Consider the following 24,850-nt stretch of genomic DNA (forward strand, 5'->3'; position numbering starts at 1 on the left):
CCTCTCACCAGACTCACATAGTAAAGAACTTCCTTCTTAATGTCTGATCTAAATCCACCCTCTGTCAGTTTAAAGCCACTCCCCCTTGTCCTGTCACTACATGCCCTTCTAAAAAGTCCCTCTCCAGATTTCTTGTAGAAATAAAGTATGCAATTCGGTTTAATTGAAAAAGACAGGCACAAAACCACAAAGGGACACACCAAGAAGCAAATAAAACATTCCTCGGTGAGATAACAGATTATAACACAAAACCACCACCCCAAACTGGCCCACCGAGCACTTATCTCAGCAGCCCCAGACAGCAGCATCTGTCCTCGGTGTGAGCTCTCACACGCGACCCAGCTCATCCCAGTCCCTACCTGGAGGCAGCGGAGCAGCAGACACACTCAAGGCATGGCAGTCAACTGTTCAGAAGTCATACCCAATACAACTCACTTCCAGCCTTCCAAAACCTCCCACTCCTTCACCATAGGAAACAAGAAGTACAGCACTCACTCCCTGAATTATTTTCTTTTCCAGTAACAAAGCTGAGCACTTCTGAGAAACAGCCAGAATAATGTTGCTTCAGAAAGCGCAAGTAACAAGCAGTGCCTTCCAGCCAGAGGGGTAATAAGTTACACCCTGAATCCTATTTAGCTGTTTACATAATTCACAGTTTCTCTGGTTACATACTTCATAAAATATGACATCCAGCTGGGAAAGTTGGTCCACTTTATTGTCATATGGCAGTTGCTCGCTTTATATCATCCAAATATCAATTAAAAGGCAGAAACAAAACTGTACGGCAGATAGCTTCGCATTTTCATGTCACATTTGCATGCATGCACCCAAATACTTGCTGTCATTCAAAGAGGAAAAATAACCTTGCCTGAAATGTAAGCTGACTCTGCAGTGTTAGGCATCAAGTGTAATTCCCAAAAAACCTTGGAAAAGAGAACAATGAACAGACGTGCTCAAATTCTGCGTCAGCTATTTGAATGGCGCATTTTTTCAGATCACTGAAATTAAATCATAATACGCTGTCAAACCACAGATCTAGATCCCAGAAGTCTACATGCTGGCGTTTTTAAAGTACAGCATATGGATATAGAGCCCTTCCTGATATATATGCATTTAGCAAATATTACAGAAATCAATCAGAATCAAAATGCAAAGTCTCCACAATGACTAGATGCCTTGTGTTATTCATTTCCAATCCTAATTGCTTGATTTCATTCATCAGGATTTATATACGCACCAGTACACTACTGAGGCAGTTAAAATTAAATACATCCCATTTTTTCCCCAGAAAAGTAATGGACTTTAACAGTCGTTTTATTGCAATGAGAGATATTAACATATAATTCTGCTCCCAACTCCAGTTTATAATGTAAGTGGATCCATTGATCACACGCAAAAGGCAACAAAAAGAGAGTTTTGTTTGATGCTAAGGGCAAATAATAACCTGACCAGATTATCCATTATTCTGGATAATCCATCCAGTGTCTAAATACTACACAAGTATTTTGACAACGACCAAGTCAGATTCATGGCACGCAAGTAAAAATATACCAGGAAAGGCCTTGTAAATAAATCTATATCTGTGCTGCATCAAACCCATGTTGCTCTGTATGAACCTACCAAATTCACCATGAACAATTTTAGCACCCACAGCGTAAGATAAGCACAAAGAAACCAGAGGAAAAGATACATATCACAAGAGTTACCTGGGTTTTATACACTTGTTTTTCATGCCTATCTTTCACAGCAGGTTACAAGTGCAAGTGGAATGATCTGTAACCTATAGATGGAGGGAATAAGGTTAACAAGGGCAACAGAGGAAGTCAGCGGCTTATTCCACTGGAAGAAACAGCCTCTAACCTGTATTAACAAATAGTATTGCCATTGGGGGGGCAGGGGGGAAGATTAATTAGTGGGGTCTATCACCATCCACCTTTCATTTAATGCATGCAAATCCCTATGGTTTAAATTTGAAGTTACATACATGTATTGTATACACACAGAAGGAGGCAGTTTACAGGGTAAAAACAATAATTAATTAGGAAAAAAGTGTGCTCCGTAACTTAAGCACTCAAATCACTACAAAACAGTAACAGCCATGAAATATTGAAGAGTCAACACTAACATCATTAAACTTCAGAGATCACCTTCTCAGCGCCAGCTTCTTGCACAGATCACCTGCAGAACGGGCAGCCCTGCATCAGTTTGTTTGCAGAAGCTTCTTCCCAACTACATCAGCTAGAAATTAAACACTTGAATTCTCCAAAAGCCCTAAGATGCCCTTGCACAGATCTGCTCTGCACCTTCTCGAGTCCAATCTTGGATTTCTTAGGAGCTTTGTAAATAATTTAACATTTCCATGGGGGGAAATAGGAACGCTCTTTACGAACAAGAAGATATTAAACGCTACCAAGTAGGTAAGAAGCTTTTGAAGATGAAAGTTATATATATTTGCAAAGCCTTCTTCCAGTTTTCACAGCTTCTCTTCTCTACACGTAACCATGACTGGTAGAACAGCAGTAAACATTTAAACTGCATTGCATTATGAGTATAGTAAGAGCTTGACAATTTTATTTCCTCCAAGAAGCAGCACTGCCTATATGCTCTCTAGTGGATGAACAGGGTTTTTACAAGGTCCCTCCTTCCCCCTCCTTTAAATGTGATCAAATATGAATTGAAAGGCTTTTATTCTGCCAGAATCCCAGTCCAAGGTTTTGTGTTTCTCTAGCAACAATAACACACTAACAACTGAAGCAGGGCAGAGAGCAGCTTCTCCTCCATCTCTCTGCCGCATCAGGTGCCATCTGCATCATCACGCAACTTCTGACCTAGACCTTGGTGAGAACTAAGGGTAAATGGATTATTATTGAATTCTCTTAAGGCACATTTTGAAGCGTATGTTTGTCATGGGTAATCATACATGAAGGCTTTCAGAGGCAATTTCTGAAAGCAAACATTAGGTTACTATGGTATGAATTGACCAAGGAAGACTTCTGAGGCTCCTTGCCCCACAGCCCTCCTGAGCCCCACTTCTTTTCTCCACTGCCCCTAAGTCACAGTTGGAAGGAAAGAGGCTGCTCACAGATTGCTTCCTACAAAGACTTTTGTTTTCCATGTCAAAAGCATGCTGGGGAGGAATGCAAAAAGGGATGAATGAGTCTAACCTAACTAAAGGCCACCACGGTTTCACAAAACACTGCGCCTCTGCACAGAAAGCAAACTAGCCAGGATCTGGGAAATTCATATTTACAATGCAAGACTAAGCTGCAAAATCCTTATCTCTGCTTTAACCAATTTTGGGTAAACTGAGGGGCTTGAGGCTCCAGGGGCTTTCATCAATACCAAGTTAAACCAAGCTACCTTAAAGACTGTCCGTGTTTTCTCATTCTGGCAGAGGAATCCTGCATGAAAGCTTCTCCCTTCCCAGACAGCAGGTGCACAGGCTGCAAGAGCCCATTTTCCTTTAGATTAGCTGTATGCATCACTTCTTAAAAATTTATAAATCACTTAGCTTTCCAAGAGCCAGATTCCCAGCGGAGCATCTGGAATTACAGCCATGCTAGCAGTAAAGGAGGAGAGAGTTTGTTAGAGTTGGCATAATACAATGAACTATACTATAAATTACTTTAGGAAACGGCTGCTAATGCCCTTTCTTTGCAGGCTTGGGGGATACCACTCTCCCTGCAGTCCACTTCTGCTGAAATTAAAGAAGTTTAGTCATTTGAATGGAGAATATAGGCTTCTGCTCATCTGAAAGCGGTTTTTTCCCACCTAGAGGGCATAATCACCAATTACATCTAGATAATATAAATTTAATTATTTTTATTGGCTAACACGGTCGCTATCAGCAAGGAAAGCAAATACACTCCCAGAACTACCATTAGAAATTAGCACATTCACAAGCAGCTAATCCCTGCGAGGCGAGACATTTCTTAGGACAGTTTCTTAGAGCCAAGTAATGGAAAGTCCCTGCAGGAGGCTTTGACAAGCGGTAAAAAAGCCCAACCAAACCGAAACAACAAAGAAAGCCCTGAAACCCCTCTTTGTTCCTTCTCAACTCACCTTTTCTTTTCTTCTTGCTGTTCCTTCTTGACTCTGATTTCTGAATTTATAAAAGTCTTCAAAAAATGTTTTTTTATATATTGCGCATTCTGTACACTGAAATCTCCTCGTTTTTGGCTTTTGAAGTCCGGCATCTTTGTAGACTGCCTTATTCTGGGACTACAGCTTTGGTTTGCTTTGAAAACATTCATTAAAACAGCACATTTTTAAAATGCCTCCATTTCCTGGTTTCTACTCATGTTTCTACTCATGTCTCCATACAGCACTTTGTCCTATCTCAGATACATGAAGCCCTGATGTCTGAGGCTGTGTAGGTCACACCACTGGCTCCTTCTCTCACCAATGGCTAGAAACTGGCTCTCCACAGCCATCTGTTCCTTCAGGTCAGGAAGAGATGAACATCCCTGGGGTGCCCCTTCTCCTCTGTCACGGGGCCAGAAGAACCCGAGATCACAGCCTCATATTTCAGAGTGGGTTGCTTGAGCCAGGGTTGATAATTCCTATTTCAGTCCCTTTTCAAGACAATCTGACCTGTAGTCTACAGGTCACTGGGATTCAGGGATCCACAGGTAGACAACCACCTCTGCAGTACAACCAAGCATCACACAGGGTGAACGCCAACATCTGTGCAGGGAGAATCACTGATGGTACACTGAGTTCTTCTAATTATCACCATAATACCAACTGTGAGAGCAAAGAGGCACCAACAGTACTTCTGCTGTGGCCTGGCACATGGGTGGTTCACCCTTCATCTCTGCCATCGTGTCTTTTTTGTTTGCATGACCCATAGCAGCCAGGATTAAAGCCTGCTGGAGGTGTACCCCAGAAAGCAGCATGGGTTTATTAAGTGCCATTCCATCCTCTTGCAAATCCAATCAACCACCAGGTTTGTCTTTTCCTTCCCCTGCAAGCATCTCTAAGGGAGAGGCAGAAACACGTATGCTGTGGTGTGACCTCCCTCAAGCTTCAACCTTCCCCCTGCTCAGTAGCGGAGTCTGGTGCTGCCCAACCCGAGAGCTGCAACAGAAGCCACGCTGCAGTACTTGCATGCAGGGTGAATCAGCAGCTTTTCCCATAAAATAAGGCTGCTGGGATTGCTGGGGCAGTTACATAAGGCTGCAGCAGCCTGGGAAAGTCCATGTCAGAGGGAGATGAGGCAAGAGCAGCACCGGGAAAGCTCATCGGGAGACATGGAATGGCTCTCGCAGAGGACCTGCGAGGTAACCCTTTACACTGAAATGCACAGCTTGGGATGAGCAGTAACTTCTGGATCCTATAAGGCGAAGGCCAAATGGCTCCTGGCCCTGTGTGAGGTGGTGGAGGTGGAGCTCGTTTCCACTCATGGCCATGAGCAGGAAGGAGCCACTAATTTTCTATCAGCACTGGGATGCCCAAGGAGGACGGGTGATGATGAGAGGGGCTGACAACCCCTGAGGCATGTCCTTGACTCCTGCATATACTGGTGAAACAGAGGAGATGAAGGGAAATGGCTGCACCTAGCTATAGGAGCTGTATTACTCCTTAAGCATCCCTGAAGGCATCGTTATATACGCTGTCATTAGGGCTCTCTCTGCTCTATAGGAAGGGAAAAGGTAACTAATGACTGCCATAGGAGGACATCCAACTAAGTGCTGCACCTTACCTACCAAACTCCAAGCCATTGTTTGAAATCATGCAGACTGTCAACCCCCTATCCCATCCAGCTTTAATTGACTGCCATTCCAGAAACCTCTTCCATCCTCCTTCCAGCCCACAAAGCCATCACAAATCCTCTTGAGCATCTGCCATTTTCCATATTCCTTCTCAGGTTTTGGATTTTTGTATTTCTGTTTCCAAAACCTCTCTTAAAGCTCCCCTCAAGGGAGGGCTGGAACTTGCCAGTCAGAAGCATGGCATGCATATCTGTGTAGTGATGCCTGCCACTTTCACAAGGAACTGCTTTGTGATCAGTAACACAAAAGAAGAGTCAGGAGGATTTTGCACATGACTCTCTTTCTGTCTTGTTTTGAGTGCTTTTGTGTTGTTTTCTTAATCATGACACAGTAATCACAAAACCCTGAGAAGAGATTTACTCTGCATTACTGTCTCTGACACTGCCCTTTCAAACACACCCAGAGCACCCGGTTTGTCACTCCCTGTTTCACCACTCCAAACATGTTCTTTTTCGATCAATCCCTTCCCCTTTCCCATTCATTTGCTTCAGCACTTCTTTCCCAGGACTCCGCAGTCTCCCAGCCTGCTCCTTTTGGAGGGCAGCACCTCCTTGAGTGCACCAAAATCCCTCCTCAAAACACATCTGCTGAATCGCTTGCAAGAAATTAGTCCTGCAAATCGTGTCTCTCTTCACACACATCTGTGCGCCTGCTCCCCAAGCCCACATTCACCTACCCAGGAGCACAGTCACCCTAGGTTCTGGCTGGGAACAAAGGAGAGAGGGGGAGAAACACCTCCGGAGGCTCATTCTGAGCACCTAAGATTTAATGTAATAGAACTATTAATAATACATAAGAAAAGAATTATCCAGAGCTTTTTAGTCAGAAAAATCTACAGCTCAAGTCCCATCTGAACTGAAGAGAGGTTTTTTTTCCCTGTTCGCTGGGACATGAATTAGTACCAAGTACATAACCTACATTTCCAGTTGAACGTGCAGCGTTGCATACAGCCCTTGCTTTATATTTTAGTTCCTTCTTCCAAGTATAATCTTCTTAAGCATGCACTGAAATGCACTTGTCATTTACTGCCTGTTGTGTCAACTGTCAAGGTTTGGGGGTTTTTAATCCTGTTGCCTGTTCTGTTGTTCCCAGTCATTAACTCCATCTCCAATTTTAGTATTGACAGCACTAAACCGGATGGATAGCTTGTTTTCAGCGCCCAAACTGCAATTGTTGGCGTCTCTCTTTGGTTTTAGCACTATATGAACAGGGTTGAATTTTCCAAGTGGTGGGAGACAAAGCGCTTCTTAATGTACAAACCAGACCGTGTCCTTAACTGTGGACTCGGTGGGGTCCTATAACATTAAAATAAGGCACTTAAATGCTTTGCTGAATCAGTGCCAACACTCCCAGAGCCTTAAAGCCCTGAGCACCTTCTTTAAAAACAGATCTTAGCTCCACTCCTACTCCCTTCAGTACAACCTAAAAGTTTCCATCGCGCATGAACTTATCTTTGCTCTCTCGAATGCTGTCCAATTCAAGCTTCTAATCTGCGGCTTTTTATCTTCTTCATTGCTCCCTGAATGTGGAATTCACTATCTATTTTCAAAAGGGAAGTGAGTACAACCACTGTTTCCTAGACAACAGAAGAGCAAAATTAACTCTTCCCCAGCCCCTCCCAAAATAGAGGCAGAAACACTACATTTTGCTATCTGAACCATATTAAAGAAGAGCTACCTCTAAAATAACTGATGTTACAAAGCAATGCATGGGGGAGGGGGAGATGGACAAAAGACGGTTCATGCCTCTACACCATGAAAATACACCTTGCTTTTCACTCCGCATCCTTTCCCAAGCAAAACACAATTAGCCTCAGCTCCAGAACCTACAGAGTCATCTTTATGATGATAATTAGAGCAGAGAAGAGAAATTCAAAGAATTCCACTCATCCAGCACAAGTAAAAGTCCTTTTTCAGCAGGGCACACAGACAGGATTTTACAGTTGATCGTCTCTGTATGGCATTTCAGTAGGCACCCTTAAACAGAAATCATTGTTCTCAAAAAAACAAAGTGCAAATTAAGTCCGATTCTACTGTGTTGGTTCCTTGCATGCTACACTACACTGAGGGATATTCATCCAGCGGGATTATTGGGATGGCTGAACCTCTCTGCCTTTATAACCCGGAATCCAGTGAAGCTTCATGCTGGGAAACCTGTACCTGCTTTTATATTATTTCCTTGTTAAATTGCTGGACTGCACCCCCCTGAGGTGACACTAAAGGGGAAAAAGCATTACTACACACCAACAAAGTAAAACCATTTCCACTTGTTTTATATTTCAGTGCTTTACAATTAATGTTATGGAGGCTTGAGGACCCTGGGGTGTTTCTGTAGTTGTGTTTTGCTGCCGTTTGGCTGGGTTGTGCCCATGCCTTATAGCCCAGAAACAGAGCAATTCCCGAGACCCACCACAATACAAATAAAGTGATTTTTTTGGGGCATCGTATATGTTTATAACAGATGTGAAGAAGAGATCTGTTTTCTGTGATGGGGAAAACTCCAGTGGCACCATAGAAGTCTCCTGCAAGTGTGTATCATGCAATAGCACAATCTGCAAGCCTGCTACATGATCATAGCATGGTTCATGTAGCTCCTGGATATTTTTTGTGTAAAACTTCTACAGCATAAGGAGCATTTGCAGAATGACTGGAATCAGTATCACAAGAACACTCTAAACACCCACCAAGTTCTCAAATATACAACTACAGAGAATGTATAGGTATCTCTTACGTTTCCCAGGAGTCAGTACTACATAGCATCCAGTGTGGAGAAGAGAGACGACAAACCTCTTCCTTTAATACAGGCACTGGGTCACTGGCCAAGGTGAGCAGCTCTGGAGAGGACACCTTCAGCACTGGAGCATGGGGAAATCACAGCATCCAGGAGTCTCGATCCTGAACATTAGGGGCCACCAAGGGAGCCCTTATGAGTCTTATACGGAATGACTGAGAGACCTGGGGTTGTTTAGTCTGGAGAAAAGAAGGCTTGGGGGGACCTTATTGCTACTGATACCTATCTAGCAACAACTACCTGAAAGGATGATGGAGCCAGGAGGTGGCTGTTCTTTCCTCCCAAGTGACAAGAGATAGGACAAGAGGTAATGGCCTCAAGCTGCACCAGGGGAGGTTTAGACTGGATATTAGGAAAGGTATCTTCATAGAAAGGGTGACCATGCATTGGAATAGGCTGCCCAGGGCAGTGGTGGAATCACCATCGCTGGAAGTGTTAAAATACCATGTAGATGAGACCCTCAGGAACATCGTTTAGTGGTGGACGTGGCAGTCCTAGGGTTGGACTTGATGGTCTTCAAGGTCTTTTCCACCTAGTTGATTCTATGATTATACGCCTGGGGGTTTTCTGCTCCCTTCCCACAGTCCCGGTGTGCAGCACAGCAACCCATCATGCCTCCAAGCCTTCTTCCCTTCACCCAATACCTCCTTGCTTCTGTTGAGTTGCACTGACAACGCAAAAAAAAAAAACAAAGGAAGAAACCAGTGTGTATTGTAATGGAGGGGAGAAACTGAATTCTTGATAGTTACCTACTTATGCAGTGCTTAAAGACATGCTTAGACACGTCTAAACTGTATCATAGTACTTGTATGTATACACGTTCACACACATCAGCCTCCTTTTTAGGCCACGCTGATCTTCAAGCTGCCCTGAATGCCTGAGACATCCATGGAGAACTGCAGGTAAGAATTTTAGACTTAAGAGTCCAAGTCACAAAATGCATTATTTGGCTGTCAAACCAGGACTTGCTAAATTAATGAAGCATTTTAATTCCCAGATCAACAGAAGCAAAGTTAATTTTGTGAAAGTGTGCTAGATTCCAAACCTATTACTATTAAAACTAACTTAAACCTCATCTACATTCTTCAGGGAACAGGAGAGGAGAATAAACAGAGGTGAAATTAAGCACAAATGTGAAGTGGTATTTTTTTTCTGGACTGCAGTAATTTTGATGAAAGAAACTTAGAGGCCTGTTAGCACTAATTCCTAACAGACTGGTCCATTTTCCAGCAGCCTACCAGATGCCATTTTCTTTATTCACACTTTTTTTCCCCTTCCACCCTCCAACAACCAGCAAATACATTTGTTTTTGCAGGGGTTAAGTCTATATTTCCCAAATGATTTTTTTGCACTGTAGGAGCTGTTCAGATCTTTCATGGATCAGGGTCCCCGGAATTAGGTTTTGTATGAACACAGTACAAGGAAATGGCCTTTTCTCTAAAGACCTTGCACAGTCTAAGGTCTCAAATGAGTCTGAAATGAGAAGCAAATTTATTCAGTAGAAAGAGTTCAGGACAGAGCTGAGTTCTTGACTGTAAGTGGACAGTCTGTAGACCATCTTCTATGGCTTTTACTCTGTAAAGCAGCCTTTGAGTTGTATAGCACGTTAATAAATAGTAAGGTTACTCTAGTAATCACCAGAGAAGTACAGAACTGGATGTATAGCCTTCCTTTAAAGAAAGAAGATTCACTTTAAGGTTAGAAAAGGTATGTATAGATCAACCTGATATTCGCTGGGGAGTGAAGATACGGGATGAGACTTAAACACAACCAAGAATTACTACAATCTCTACAAGCCAGGAAACATTTCATTTTGAAGACTAGATTTGTCTTGCGCTGCCCGTGTGAGTCATGGGCTCAATGAATTTGAACAGGAGGGATGGAAAGCCCCTACTTTCTCCACCATTGCACAGGAAATTGCCAACTTGGCAGGCAGCGAACTCAGCTGATATAAAGACACCAAGGTTCAAGTTTTTCACTCAAATTAGGTCAGCCTAGACAGTGGTTCACTTAGTACCTTGCTAGCTCATCTAGATCAATCTCTGTTTTCACCCACTTCCATGCCTGAGGAAAGGACTATTCCTTGACAGAAAGCTGGCATACTTCTACAAAACCAAGTGTGATAACAGAAAGACTTGACATTTTGCAACAAGAGTATTTTCGCTGGAAGTTTCCCAAACCACACAGAAATCTAAGTCTCCATCTTCCCTTTCAGCATTTGATTAAGAGCTTCAGAGACAACCCTGCATTTGGGATGCTTCTCTCACTTTCTCTGAGCCTACTGCTTTCCAGTTGGCTTCGAGAGAATGGCTGCAAGCAGCTCTAAGACTCAGCCTAGACAACTGTGTCATACAGGACCAGCCAATTAAGAAGGCATTCTTCACCTAACTTGACTCAAACCAAGATGGACTAAAGACAAACCTAACAGAAAAATCTGGTCTCGTTTTTGTGCAACACAAGGGTTTCCCACCAGGCCTTCAAAAGGGAAGACTTACTCCTGAGTAATTACTTGACAAAAACAAGATTAATCAGCCCCACTCAGGCATTTTATAGAGTTTGATTTGTGGATGTCCCCAGGATACAAAAAAGCAGAACCTGAAAGGACAAAAGTCGTTCAGGTGGCAACCATGGAAGTATCATTATCCTTGTGTACTGCATTAACTCCACAAAAGAAGGTACCGACAAAACCAGTTTTAGGCACATGAATCCAGTGCCTCAGGTTCCCTCTACAGACACCAGACAGAAAGCTCCTCAGATGGAGCACCAACATTTGGCTCTAATAGGACATCTCCAAACCAGAGCCTCTCATTCTCCACTGGTTACAGAGGAAGCCAAGAAACATAATCCTCCGTGTGAATACCTCCAAAAGCTCCAGACAGGGTTGAAAGGGCAGTGGTATAGTAAGATGAGAGCACAAATTGAACTTCCCTGTGTTTCAATATCACATTTTCCTTACCAAGACATTGACATACTTCATAAAAACCTTCAGAGCTCCTCAGAGAAAAAGCACTAGGTTAAAACTAAGCCATCATTACTTCCACAGAAAATGAATATGAGGCTTTACAATATATTTCTGTGCTTGCAAAAAATGGGTAGGAAGACTAAAATAACTGGCCTGATTTTCAGTGTCTATCTTTAGGCACCCAAATTTGACAATTTAGGTCATGTGACAATCTATACTATTTAAATCTCATATCCTGGATTACTGCAACATGAAACCACCTTTTATTGTTCCTCTAGCTATGATTTTAAAGTGAAAACTCTTCAGGGTAAGAAGTAGATCTCTCTATTAAAATGTTCTCAAAATTACATTGCTGTATTAATGAGCAGTAAGAACTACTGAGCATTTAAACTGGGTGCATTTTATTTTAAAGAATTAATCATTAAGAAAGGCCTCTACATGCCTAAAAATGAACCTTTGCCAAGTTTATCAATACGCAGAGGCAAAATTGCTGTCAACCTGACCTGGACAATTGCAAAGGGTTCATTATTCATGCTCATTCAATTCCTGGCCATTTTGCTGAGACAAGGATGTTACTCAGTGCCAACTGAGATGGTGGTTTTGAGATAGACTCTTTCCCACTATAAACTGGACCACATCCACTAGCTTATTTCATGCACTGAACAGCTGCTGCAAGGAGGAAAAAAAAGACCCTGATTCAAGCCAGTGTCCCAGAGGTAAAAGATCCTGTAAAAAGAAATGGTATTCAGATGTAACATTTATAAAACTGTGTTTCAATTTAAATGCTGGTCTGGGAATAGAGAAATACAAAGTCTCCTTTTAACCCTGTGCTTTCTAGCTCTGAAAATAGCCAAACCAATGCGATTTTGACCGAAAAAATCCCCAACAGACCTCAAACTGCTTTCTCATGCAGTTCGCTATAGAAAGTTTCAAGAAGAGAGATGTTTCTGAATGTATAGCTAATGACACAAAGGTAAGAAGGAAAAGGTTGTTAAGCACAGCCCTTATAAGCAGGTTTGACCGTTACTCTTAAAAACTGCCTTTATGGTGAAACATAACATGTTAATAGGGTGTGCCACTGCTATGTGAACATAATCCCAACTATTATGTATTGATTAAAGAGAGAAGGGTAGAATTATGTTAGCTATAAGGAAGAAGTTCTTCACTGTAAGGGTGCTGAGGCACTGGAATGGGCTGCCCAGGGAAGTTGTGGCTGCCCCATCCCTGGCAGTGTTCAAGGCCAGGTTGGACACAGGGGCTTGGAGCAAGCTGCTCTAGTGGAAGGTGCCCCTTCCTGTGGCAGGGGTTGGAGCTGGATGAGCTTTAAGGGCCTGTCAACCCAAACCAGTCTGGGATTCTGTGATTACATAATAAAGATATATGGTAGGTTCTTGCAAACATTTGCATTCATTACTTTCCATCATTATTCAGGTCAAGCACCCTTATCACTAAAGCTGGAAAATAAACCTTATTTATTTTGGCTCATCTGTTTGCTCCCTAGGGAGAAAACAGCACACACAATTAGAAATCTTAAAAAAAGCTATTTTACTTGTATTTTCTGTGCATATTTAGAGAACTTCTGAATGATTCAGCCACCTGAAAACAGGAGAAATTGTACTTCCTTTGAATTATTTATGTGGCTCCATTCCTTGAACATAAACTTTTTCTCCTTTAGTCTTATTTATCTAACAGACCACCTGTTGCATTACAACAGCATCACAATACTTTCCAGAAGTCCAGTAATGTCACAGACACAGGAGTACAACAAACCACAGCTTGCCTATTTACCTCGATTTCCGAAAGCTAAGTACACACAATGGCAGCAGAAAACACCTTAAGTGAGGACTGCCATGCTTGAAAATGCCTCCTCCATTGATGTACAGCTTTCTTACTGCCCTGATTTTTATGTTTAGCTGGTCACTCATGTACAACTGCTGTGGCAACACCTGCCCTGAAATCATAACTAAGGTTTTGCCCTTTTCTGTGGGCTTTAAGGGCTAAAGAACACTGCAGCAGCTGAGTTGCAGAAGGGCTTCCTCTGAAAACATCATAGCAAAGTAGGGCTTGTTGAAAGTAACTGGGACTTAGAAGCCATCAAGTGCCTTCTGAAGATGGGATTGGGTCTCCTACATGGTTTCTGAGCTCCAGGAAGCACAACTTTTACCTACTGCAGTCATATATTGTTGTCACTTTCTGTACCACTTTGCAAGGGAAAACCATGCAAGAATGATTTAACTCCCCATGCAGGATATTGCATGCTTGTATTAATGGTGCCTTTATATCTGCAACACAAAAAGAGCAGATGCAGAGAGGTTCAGAACTGCTGGAAGATTTCGTATCAGAGAATCAACCCGATTTCACAGAAACCAACTGATTCCTGAGCAGAGCAGTCACCACCTCCTCAAAAACAGTCTGTGTCCAAATCTCATCTGAAAGGCTGTTACCCCTTCTGAATTCAGACCCATATGTGACATCTGAAATGAAGGGGGAAGAAGAACGCAAGCATGCAAAAGACAAACACATACATGCAAAATACGTGGCATGTAGCTAATGCTATCACAAAATCCAAGTCCATTGAGAGGGCACAGGACCAAGAGACTGGGAGCCAGGCATCTCCTACCCTCTGCCAGTGCCATCCAATGAGCCTGCATGCACCTCCTGCAATTCAGGCGTGTTTCCACTTTATTCTTCACCTTCCAACCATTTTTTTCCTGTTGTTTAGACTCTATGCTTGCTATGGCAGGGATTGTGGGTCTTTGCAGTATGCTTAGATAGGGTGAGGAGAAAAAGCAGCTCATAGGCATCATGTGGCTATAAACATTAAAAAAGATTTAAGAATCAATTCAGTGTTTCCTATCATTCCACCTTCTCTAAGTAAGGACAAGCATCAGAAAATGAAAAGAAAAAGAAAACTTCTGCTCTTGGTTGCATCACTGAAGCCAAAACCAAGCATATGAGGACACGTCTGTACTTGGCCCTTTTTAGACTCTCAACGTGACAGATATTATTAATGCTACGAGAGAGAGAGGAGAAGCTATCACACCCCAGGAGCAACAAATGCACAGGAACAGTTGAAACCTAGATGCCACTGCCAGGATTATCTTTAGGTCTCATTTACAATCAGCACAAAAGGAATACATCTTCCACAAATGTAAATATTATTTTGCAATGCTCTACTTGTTTAACATCCCTTGTTGTGTATTAGTCATTCCCCACCTATTCTAATGACTCAGAGCAGTTAAGTAAACACCACTGTTGCATGAGAGAGGTTTGGTTTTAATACATGCAAATGAATTAAACTCGACGTAAGCAGGTTATGAAATAATGAGAGTTGCCAAGAATCAAATAAGAGATTGAATTTAACCATTATTAAAATGACAAAACTTGGGATCACCAACTGTAAACAATTTTCATCACCTAATTAAACAGCCCATTAGTGCTTTCGAAAGAGATGGCTGGCGGTGGCCACTCAGAAAAACTGTTGACTTTGCAATGGTTTGTGCTGCGAGTTAATGGACTTGATTTCAAACAAGCACTTCCTCTATGCAATTCATTACAACCCCATCAAATCCCGTGTGTAATGTGGCTCGCTCTGGAATCAAACCACGAGCACGTATTGCCCAGCACATGGGGCAGAATGTGTGCAGCACAAACCATCCCAGGCATGTGCCTTGTCATTCTTACAGTGAGTTAAACCATGCACCTGGAAATGACAAAGCAGAACTTCAAGCACATGTTATAAGGATGCTCTGCAAATGAAAGTCCCTAGGGAAAAGCTAATTTACGTGAAGATTTTGATGTGTGTGAGTCCCCACTGATGGAGCATTTTGTGGTTGTGAATTCTCCTGTCCAAAGTTTCTCAGGAGCCTCTATACCACACATTGGCACCAACTTCCAGTGAAGGGCAAGACCAACACTCCCCAGACATGTGTGCAACCCAAGCCACTTGCAATTTGCCAAATGCTTTGGAGTGATCTGTGGCACAAAACTCACTGTGATTCCCTTCTGCAACACCACCCAAGCCATGAAAGCTGAGCAGAGCAAGACCCGCCTGCAGCTTGAACAAAGTACTGTAAAGGTTCCCCAGCTCTCCATAGACAGCAAAGAATTAAAGAGGTTGAAGATTTGTTGAAGTGTTCCAAATTATTGCGAGTCATTGTTTAGAACAGTCTCCTTTCTGTCTTTATCTCCCTTAAATAGCACAGTATCTGAAAATATATTTGTTTATGCAAATTGGACATCCTTCTCCTATTTGAATTAGCACCATAAGTACATTCTGTATCAGTGCAGACATACTCGATGTATTTAATGTCAACACTGCTAGCAATGATGGAGATTGGAAATATTGCTCTGCTTGTTGGCCATGGAATAAATTTGCCAAACAGAATCTGCGTAGCTCTGGAGTTTAAATTAATGCAAGCAACACTGTTATCAGTAGTCTTTAGCCTGCCACTCTTAGCTTCTAACAGAAACATTTAGGAATAGGAAGCATTACATCTGGCTACAGCTGCATATTACATGGTCCATTGAGACTTAGATGCTGATGGCTGAACGGAATAACAAACAGCTGGGTATAAATGCAAAGATCAGGGAATCATAAGAAAATGCTTGTATAGTATCTTTGAAGCCTCAAACACAATGATACCGTATTAGTGCTATTAGCATCACAGCATAAAATAGCCCGAGGATCAGCGTTCCAACTCCTCAGCGTGGGGAAGCAGCAACTTTAAGGCAGGTAGCAGCAGGCTCTTTTCTGACTACTGTAATATTTATATTCAAACAGTGTATTTTATTAAAAAGTTGGTTGTGAAACTAGCATCAATCCTGCCTGCAGTGCCAGGTAAAAGGCAGCCTGCCGCAGAGTAATGGGACATAATTCCTCTCCATCCTTAGGAACGTCTTGAAAATCTTCTAAAATTAACAAACGGGATATTTTCAGGGCCATTGGGAATTTAAGACACAAAGACCTGATTCAGTACAGGATCAAGGCAATTTACTGAAAACTATGCTTCATTCCCCCACAGGTGTCAAGGTTGCCAAGACTGAAAACCACATAGCAAGTACTGGTGTGGTCCCAGTGATGGGTCTTCAGGTGTTCACAGAAACACAAGCTGCAGTGCAATCCTTGCAATTCAGCAGCTTCCACTGAACGAGGGATTTATTTTTAAGGGACAAATGAGTGCTATTCTATTAAATTTACCATGCAGACTGCACGTTGTCAGCAGTGACACTAGACATGACTATCTGCCCTACAACGCAACAGCACAGAACGCATCAAAAGACCTCTCTAAGGCAACTGAAGAGCAGAGACAAAAAAATCTGAGTGTGGCAGAAGACCTACAAATTGTCACTAATTGGCATAAGGAAAGGAAAAAATAGCTTGTAGCCCCTGTTATAAAAAGATTGTTCAGCAAGTGAACGTGAGTAGTCTGGACCTGTAATAACCTAGAAACCCATTTTCCTGCCTGGTTTGAAGTCCCCATACCTACCTAACTGGACATCCTACAGCTCAAAGGAGACTTTGTTAACTCTTGTCCATCTATACCACAATTGGCAAGGAGAGGGATGCCTGGGTAAGGGGATAAGTACGCAAGCTGAATGGATATAGGTATATAATAGGAGAAATGAAGAGCAGCTCCCCTTGTAGCCTACTCAGTGGAGCATGTGTCACCCTGTACTGAAGGTCTTCAGAGCTATTGAATGTTCCCATCTCAGGAAGGCAGGCACTCACACTTCTGAAGTAGCTTAAAGGCCAAAGAGATCTCCCCAGAGACATCACGAAGGCCTGAGGAGACACAGTTTTGATGCACCAGACAAGACTGAACAGGCTTGACATGCTTTCTGGATTCCAGTGGAGAAACAAGTATTCAGGAGGATGGTGGCGATGATTCGCTGAACAAATGTACGCTGGGTGGTGTTGCAAGCAGAGAAAGAAAACACATTCCTTGCCTGCCGGAGTTAACAGGTGAGAAAGGAAGAGAGAAAGAATGGTTTTTGAAAGGGAGACAGCTCTATAGCCACGTTACAGTTCTTCATCCTCGGGAGCTGACAGAAAGGTATAAGGTGACATGGTATAGAACAACACCATGCATAAGAAGCAGGCAGAAACACAGAACCTTGTGTCTCAACAGAAATTCATCACAGAAATAAAATCACAGGGTTTTGGCATTATTTGGCATACCACCACCCTCTTATCTGTCTGGGTCTCAATACTACTGTGTGAGAAGAAACTCCCGTCACGATGCTAAGACCATAAGGATTTAACTTCAGCAAAGAAGTTGCAGTTTCTCTACTGGAAATACAGCCTCTGCCAATGTTGAAGATAGCTCTGAGAATTCAGGAGCATTAAAGAGGCTAATGTACTTGAGCTTTGTTCTAATTACTTTTCTTAATAAGTTTTGCTGGACCACTAAGAATAGATGCTGTCCTGGGAACTCCAGCACTCAATTACCATGGTGTTCCTGTGCATAACTTGCAGCAACCAGGCAGTAGAAGACAGAGGCAGAATTACCAACTTGGGCAGCAACTGTATGAAGCACATGGATCTATTTGCCCTGCTTGCAATATGAAGTTGCCAGAGCCCCTACTACAGAAAGCTAGACGGCCATAAACAGAAGTGTAATTAAGACTCATTATTTCCTTGAAAGTAATTTTAAATTGCTTTTAAAATAAGCATGAACCTGTGAAAAACATGCACATTTTCACTTTCTTTAGAATAAGAAAAAACAGCCAGGCTGAAAGGAAAGCAGTGGGTTTCCTCCCATTTTAGCCCAGACTATTTGTGCTTCTTGCAATAAATCCACTGACGTACATGCATGAACTTACTAACTGCTCATGGATGAACACATATGCAGGACCACCTCTTATTTATTAGCATTCATGTGATCATTCAACACCTCTCCCCACTCCTCAATGCTGTAAATCACAGAACCATGTGCCTTTCTCATCAAATGCGTTTACCTCCCTCGGATCATCCCTCTAGAGTAAAATTCCACTCTTAAAAGTGGGAAAAAAACAAACTATTCAAGACTAAATCTCATGAGAGGAAGAAGAATGGATAGGTGTTATAAAGAGGTGATTAATAGACTATGATTCTGTGAGTTTCTACTTTTAAAAGCATACTGCAGAAGTTCAGTATTACCTTTCTCCACCTAGAAGTTTTTGTCTCGGTTTCCAGTTCCTGTTTTACACAATTAGGAGGTGAAGGAAACCTCTTTCTACTTTCTTTCTGCTTCTGGTTCTTCAGCTAGTGGGAAAGCAAGATGGTCACATCCTGATATGGGTAACAAGGGCTTTAGTTAGATGTGCAGAGTTTGAGGTGCAACACTAAAACACTTTGGTGTCCAGGAGAACACCATAAACCCAGCATTTTCAGTACTATTTTCTGTTCCACAGTATGGTGTGATAGGAAGTTTCAGGACCCCTGTTATGGCCTGCCTAATAAATCTTTGGTGATACCACCAATCATGAAGAAAATCTCAAAGCCATGAAAATAATATTATCAATAAGTGAACAGAGCAACTTCCCTGACCTTATTTATGCGGATCTCAATTACAAATTTTAGCTCAACTAGTTTCAACAGCAAACTACTGGAAATAACAGCACCAGCTTGATCATCACAAGGCCATAATTTTCAGTGAAAAGTACTCTAACACGTATTAACAGCACTTGCTTCCTGCATCTGAAACCTATGGTACTGGGCCCTATAGTTTGATTTTTATAAGACTTATAATGAGGGTGGAGAGGAGATACATCCCATTCTTCAGCTGCATTTTTGTTCCATAAAGACTGCAATTTTCAGTCTCTTGAAAAGGTAATTATAGATAATGTTTGCATCAGTGGCAAGAACACAGTGAGCACATGGGGCATGAAAACTCCACTCAAATCACATCCTCTTAGGTTACGAAGCTTGTCTTCTGCCAAGAGTGGAGGCATTTCAACAAGCTAATGTTCGGTATGAAAAGGATTGTGGTTTATACTAACCCATACATACATTCTGCTTTTACTTTTCCCATCATTCTACTCTTTGCATAGGGAACCTACATAAACCGGAACAAGGATTGATTTGGGTTACTTTGAAAACCTGATACGAATAAAAAAATACAGGGGTACACCAGCACAACTTGTTGAAATGACCCCGTATTCTGCAGTTGCAAAAGTAAACCAAGATCAAACCAAAAGGACAGCAAGTGAAAAGGCACCAAGGTTGCAAGAGCAGAAGCCACTTTGAGACAAACTCACCAGGTTCAGGTGATAAATGAGAATGAAGATTGCTTCAAAGCTAATATGATCAGGAATTTCAGGAAGAGAAATCAAGCATTTCATTTGGTCAGAAGGTCCAAACAGAGTAAATTATTTTAGGGTAAAATGAAATGTACGTATCTGATATTAAAATAGCAACCCATACCAGAGGAGTTCTGCTTCATGTAAGTTAATCATATCCTAAGTGAAAGTGATTTGGCTTCCATATTCAGTGTAACTACTCATCCACCTCAGTGGTAAACCAGAATCAGCCTGAGGCATCAGTGATCTTGATGCTGCTTTGGTGCTACTTCCAGCACATCCATCCCTTAGAGCTCATTGAGCTCCTTGACTAAGAAAATTAACCTTCTTCCTAAAGAAAACAGCTTTACACACAGGAAGAAGAGGATGCATATTTGCACATCAGAACAAAGAAACTACACAGTATGCCAAAACTGCACAGGAGATTAGGTGTGAGGGGCAGGCAGACCCAGAGCTTGATGCCACAAAGCATTCTCCAATGAGAGCAAGAGGATGAGAAGAGAGGGCAGGCAGCAAGCAGAGAACCTCATCTCATTACAGCCCGCAAGTTAACTGTAAGCCTTTGGATGCCATTAAACTTACTGTTGCAACAGATAAAGTTGACTTGTTTAAAAGGATTTAAAAAAAAAAAAAAAAAAAGGATAAATGAATGCCTTAAAACCCTGAAGACAAATCAGGATAACCCCAAAATAAACTGTTATCAACCATACTTTCTCTCCATTTCATAGAGCATCGCGATTCTCAGCATTAGGAGCCAGCACTTGCACTAATTGGGAGTCCTAGCATGCAACTACCAAAATACTCGTCTTCCATCAGCCCTAGGGAGAAGCACACAGTTGTGTTTCGGAAGCGGAGAATCAGACTTCAGCTCTTGTCACACTGAATATGTCCAATCAACATAAATTCTTTGTCTTTATTTGTTCACGGTGCATTCGGATCACAGATACAGCGTGATCTGAAATGAAAGGGAGCCTGCCCATGGATGCAACAAGCCATGGATTCAGACCTTAATTTATTCATAAAAACCAGTCTTTCTGGAATCTGAACCTCTCAGCTGATTCTAAACTACTCATGCTACTTGAGTTTTACCACCAGTTTCACTGCATATAGAGTCAGGTAGTTAAATAAAGGGCTGCAATCTACTGAAGATATGTCTTTCTGGTGCATACACTTACTGTATAGGGGAATACCATTCCCCTTAATGATAAAAGGTTCCACCTAAACACCTCTATAATTTGGGAGAATTGCTTAAGATTTAATTCATGTCCTACTGAGTTTAGCCAGGTCTTCTTTCAGTGCTGAATATTCCTGCCTGAAACTCTCAGCTTATCATGTGGAATTAAGAGATGCCCTTGAGGAAGTCATATTACGTAGATCCACAGTGATTTGCATTGGGTAAGTAGGGCAACGTGTGGCTGTGGGAAAAACAAACACAAAACCAAACCAAAACACGCGATAGTATTGTATCTGGTTCAAAAGCGGTACAGGAGACTGCTTAAAAAACAAAGCTGACAGAACCAAATAAAACATCCCTCACAAAAATACAAGAAAACCTATTGTATTTTGCCAAGCAAAATTTGTATTAGACAACGGATCTGCAGAAGACCTAGAATATCATAGTCAGGGTTGATACTTCCAATATGCTGTATCAGTGAGCACAGACCAGAAAGGACGTATGTAGTTCGAGGGACGTTCAAGATATGAGTCACTAGCTGGATAGTAAGAATACAAAATCATTAAGCCCTTCAGATCTAAATTCTAGGAGGGTCTCCAAGTTCCACTGGTTTCTCTTACCTATCTTGTCAAAGAAGGAGGAAAGTAAAGTACGTGTTTTACAGATATTTATAGGAAGTTCTTCCACCAAAGAGGCTGGGTAGGAAAGACAGGGGTGTTTGAATATTGAATGGGTGGTGATAAGGGAGAACAGAGCAGGGCAGTTCTTACCTTGTGAGGTAGGAAAGGGGGAAGGCTTCTTGCAGGCATGCAATGTTGTAGCATGCCGAAAGCTCCCAGCATTCTAAACAGACATAAGCAGGGCAAATTGCGTATGTCAAGGACAGAGAAGAATATGACGTGAAGTGGTAAGAGACTGGGGAAAAAAAGTTTCAGCTATGCTGATGGATTTTTAAAGTGCTAGATGCTGAGCTTATTCACTGTTAAAAGAAAAAAAATAACAATTTTCCAGCTAGATCTATGAGGGGTTTCATTATTCACAGCATTTATAGGACTGGTTGAAAGGGCTTTGTTTGCTGGTTCTTGGCAATGTGATTACCTGCTGTTAAATATTTAGGTATTTTTTGCCCAAAGAGTTTTGGGGAAGGAGAGGGAAGTTGACTTATTTCCTTCTAAGTTTCCATGAAGCCTCCCAGGTTCACATCCAGAAACTATCAGCAGCAATTTTACATTTTCTGGGATTTGAGGCTTTGCTGAGCTTAAAATCTTCATTCCTGTTAACACAAACGATGCTCCACTTCTTAAATACAACATAGTTTTATATGATTATTTTATCTGCTAAGTAATCCCGAATTTGCATCTGTTAGTCTGCCTAAATACATTCCTTTCTCCCCCTGTTTTCAGCTGCACATCTCTCTCCCACAATATTCATGTTACCCAGGGGCCTGGCATCTCTCAACTCCAAACATGTATCTGTAGCTTCAAACCAAACAGAAAAATCCGAGCCCCGACTGGCTGAAGTCAGCAGCAGTCCTCTCCATTTCCTTTCCCACTTGAGTGGAAACGGAGAGCCTAGGGAAGCTCAGAGACCTTCAAATCCTCTGAAGGCCAGCAAAGGAAAGAAGTCTGAGTATCCCCTGATGTGGAGGTGAGGACAGAGGGAGCAAAGAGACACAGAAACAGCCAAAAAGTCTCTAGCTCCTGCAGAGTTTCCAGGTAGCAAATATGGGCATCTTCGGGAGCTGAAAACTGGTCCTTTCGGAATCACGGCATGCATCTCTTGCTATGGGTAACCTGCTGTTCCTCAGCAGAGACACACAGGCAACAACAGTGCTGCTGCAGGATTTTGCCCAAATCTGATAAACTGCACCACAAAAATGACCTAAAGGAGCCTGGAATAGTGCTTTGAAAACACAGGGATCAGCCAGTGTTGTTGGAGATTGCTTGCGCCAAACTACGTCTTGTAAGCAGCATTTCTGTCTGGAAAACAGATCTCACTCCTGTATGAACTACTGCACATTTGTCCCAAAGGAAGGGGTTGTATAGGATATTGAAAAGTTGTTTCTGCCTTACTTTACAATGACAGCTAGGAACACTACATCAACATCTTTATGGCTACTTTGTAATAGCGATTGCAGGGGAAAAAAAAGGTCCAAAGTACACAGAATCTGCCCTTGATTCATTATGCTCTACAATACATTAAAAAAAAATCATGCAAAGCTTCATTCCATTCAAGTGAAATACCCCAGGAACAGCACAGAAACGAGCACGGTCAGAAGGTAATGAAACTGAGGTGCTCCTATTCTACACAACCTTATCTCAAATATAAATACTTGTTAGGATCTAGCAAGTGAAATGCTAGGCTACATTTAAGCAGTAATGAAATCAGGCAAAAGCAACTGTTTCTAAAATATGTAATACAGGGGAGGATTTTCTTTGTATCTGAGCACTGTTATGAAGCTGCTGCATTTACTCTTTCCTCCACAGACAGCAAACCAACTTAAAAGAAGTTCTACTCTGTCTTCTGCAGCCAAACCATAGAGATGTATGTCGGTGAAAACTGAGAGCCCTCAGGCATCGACACAAATCCTCCTCTCTGGCAAAGGGGAAAAGGTTTGTCAAGAACAAAAGAAACCCCCTGCCCCAACCTGAGATGTCTGAACATCCCTCAAAAGAAAACCTCCACAATTAAAATCAACTTCTCTTCCCCTCCATCAGCAAGACAGCAACTCACTCGGCCAGCAAGGTAGACTCTGAAACGCTAGTTGCCTCTCGTTTCCATGTTGAGGATCACTCTGAAGTGAGCAATGGGAAAAGAAAAGACTGCAAAATCCATTTATACAATTGCAGTTTGTGGTTCAGCGCTGGACAGCCTGGCAGAGGATGCAAAGCCCAGCATTATGCATTACTCACTCAAGCCAAGCTCCTCTAAACCCATTGGAAGTTTGGCTTGAACATGACTGCGGGCTATAGTCAGCAATAAAATATCAGATAATAGTGCTTTACGTGTCCAGAGAGGTTCTCTTTTTCTAAGAATTGCTTCTCTTGTCATCTGTTTTTCCACGTCCTGCAAATTAAATGCTAATTTTATTTCTTCCTCTTCCCTCTGGTCCCCTCACATTCAATACTCATCTCCATAAGAAGCTGGCAACTCAGAACCTGCTGGAGACAGCCAGTGCTCACCTTGCAATCCTACAATTTCAGTGCTTTAAGGAAGGAGTTAAGTTACATAGGTCAGTTTAGGACAAGGGGGGAATGACTTGCAATTTGTTCTCTGGAGCCATCATCTCAACCCGTGGCTATTCCTTAAATAGGCATTTATGGCTATGTGGTAAAATCTCTGAAGCAGCCTCCAATCAAGACATTTTCTGGATCAATTCTAAAGATGAAATTCATACCTGAAGTAATACGCTCTGTAAATTCCTGATTTTTTTTTCTCTCTCTTTTTTTTGCACAGCAGGGAGTAGAAGTAGTTGGTACAGGGGAGTTTAAGTACGAAAAAAAGGTTTCTAAGCAATGAGATGTTGGAAGACGAAATTAACCTAAATTTAAAAAAAAAAAAAACAACAAACCAAAATTTTGAAAGTTCATTTACAGACTAATGAAATTATCAACTTTTCTATATGTCTATACAGAAACATTACAGATAAAATGATAGATTCCCACCCCAAAAAGACATGAAAAGGTGAAATCAAGCAAAACAGCAGCCATCTAACTTGAAATTTCTGCACCATTTTGTATTACAATTGGGTCCAGAATAGGGTTTCCTTTAAGTGATAGCCACTGGGCAGAGTGTGTTTAACAGTGTTTCAGACTCTTAATGCTTGTTCTATGATCCACCTGTGGTAAAATAGATATGAAAACAAAA

The 24,850-nt window shown here is 41.9% G+C and overlaps 1 protein-coding gene across 12 annotated transcripts in view; it reads right to left on the reverse strand.

Moving 5' to 3' along the window:
• Positions 1–24,850, reverse strand: part of CELF2 (CUGBP Elav-like family member 2) — a 563,407-nt gene that overhangs the window by 216,496 nt on the left and 322,061 nt on the right. Inside the window, exon 1 of one of the 12 annotated variants that reach the window (XM_057403782.1) lies at positions 360–559. The exons of the other annotated variants lie outside the window; for them this stretch is intronic. The gene's annotated coding sequence lies outside the window, so the exon portion shown is untranslated. Of the gene's footprint in view, positions 1–359; positions 560–24,850 lie in introns of those variants that run through there. 12 annotated transcript variants of the gene reach the window in all.

This window comes from Pezoporus wallicus, unplaced genomic scaffold (assembly GCF_028554395.1).
Source record: "Pezoporus wallicus isolate ANWC-B61680 ecotype Strahan unplaced genomic scaffold, APGP_CSIRO_Pwel_v1 contig_6978, whole genome shotgun sequence".
NCBI classification, from domain to species: Eukaryota; Metazoa; Chordata; class Aves; order Psittaciformes; family Psittacidae; genus Pezoporus; species Pezoporus wallicus.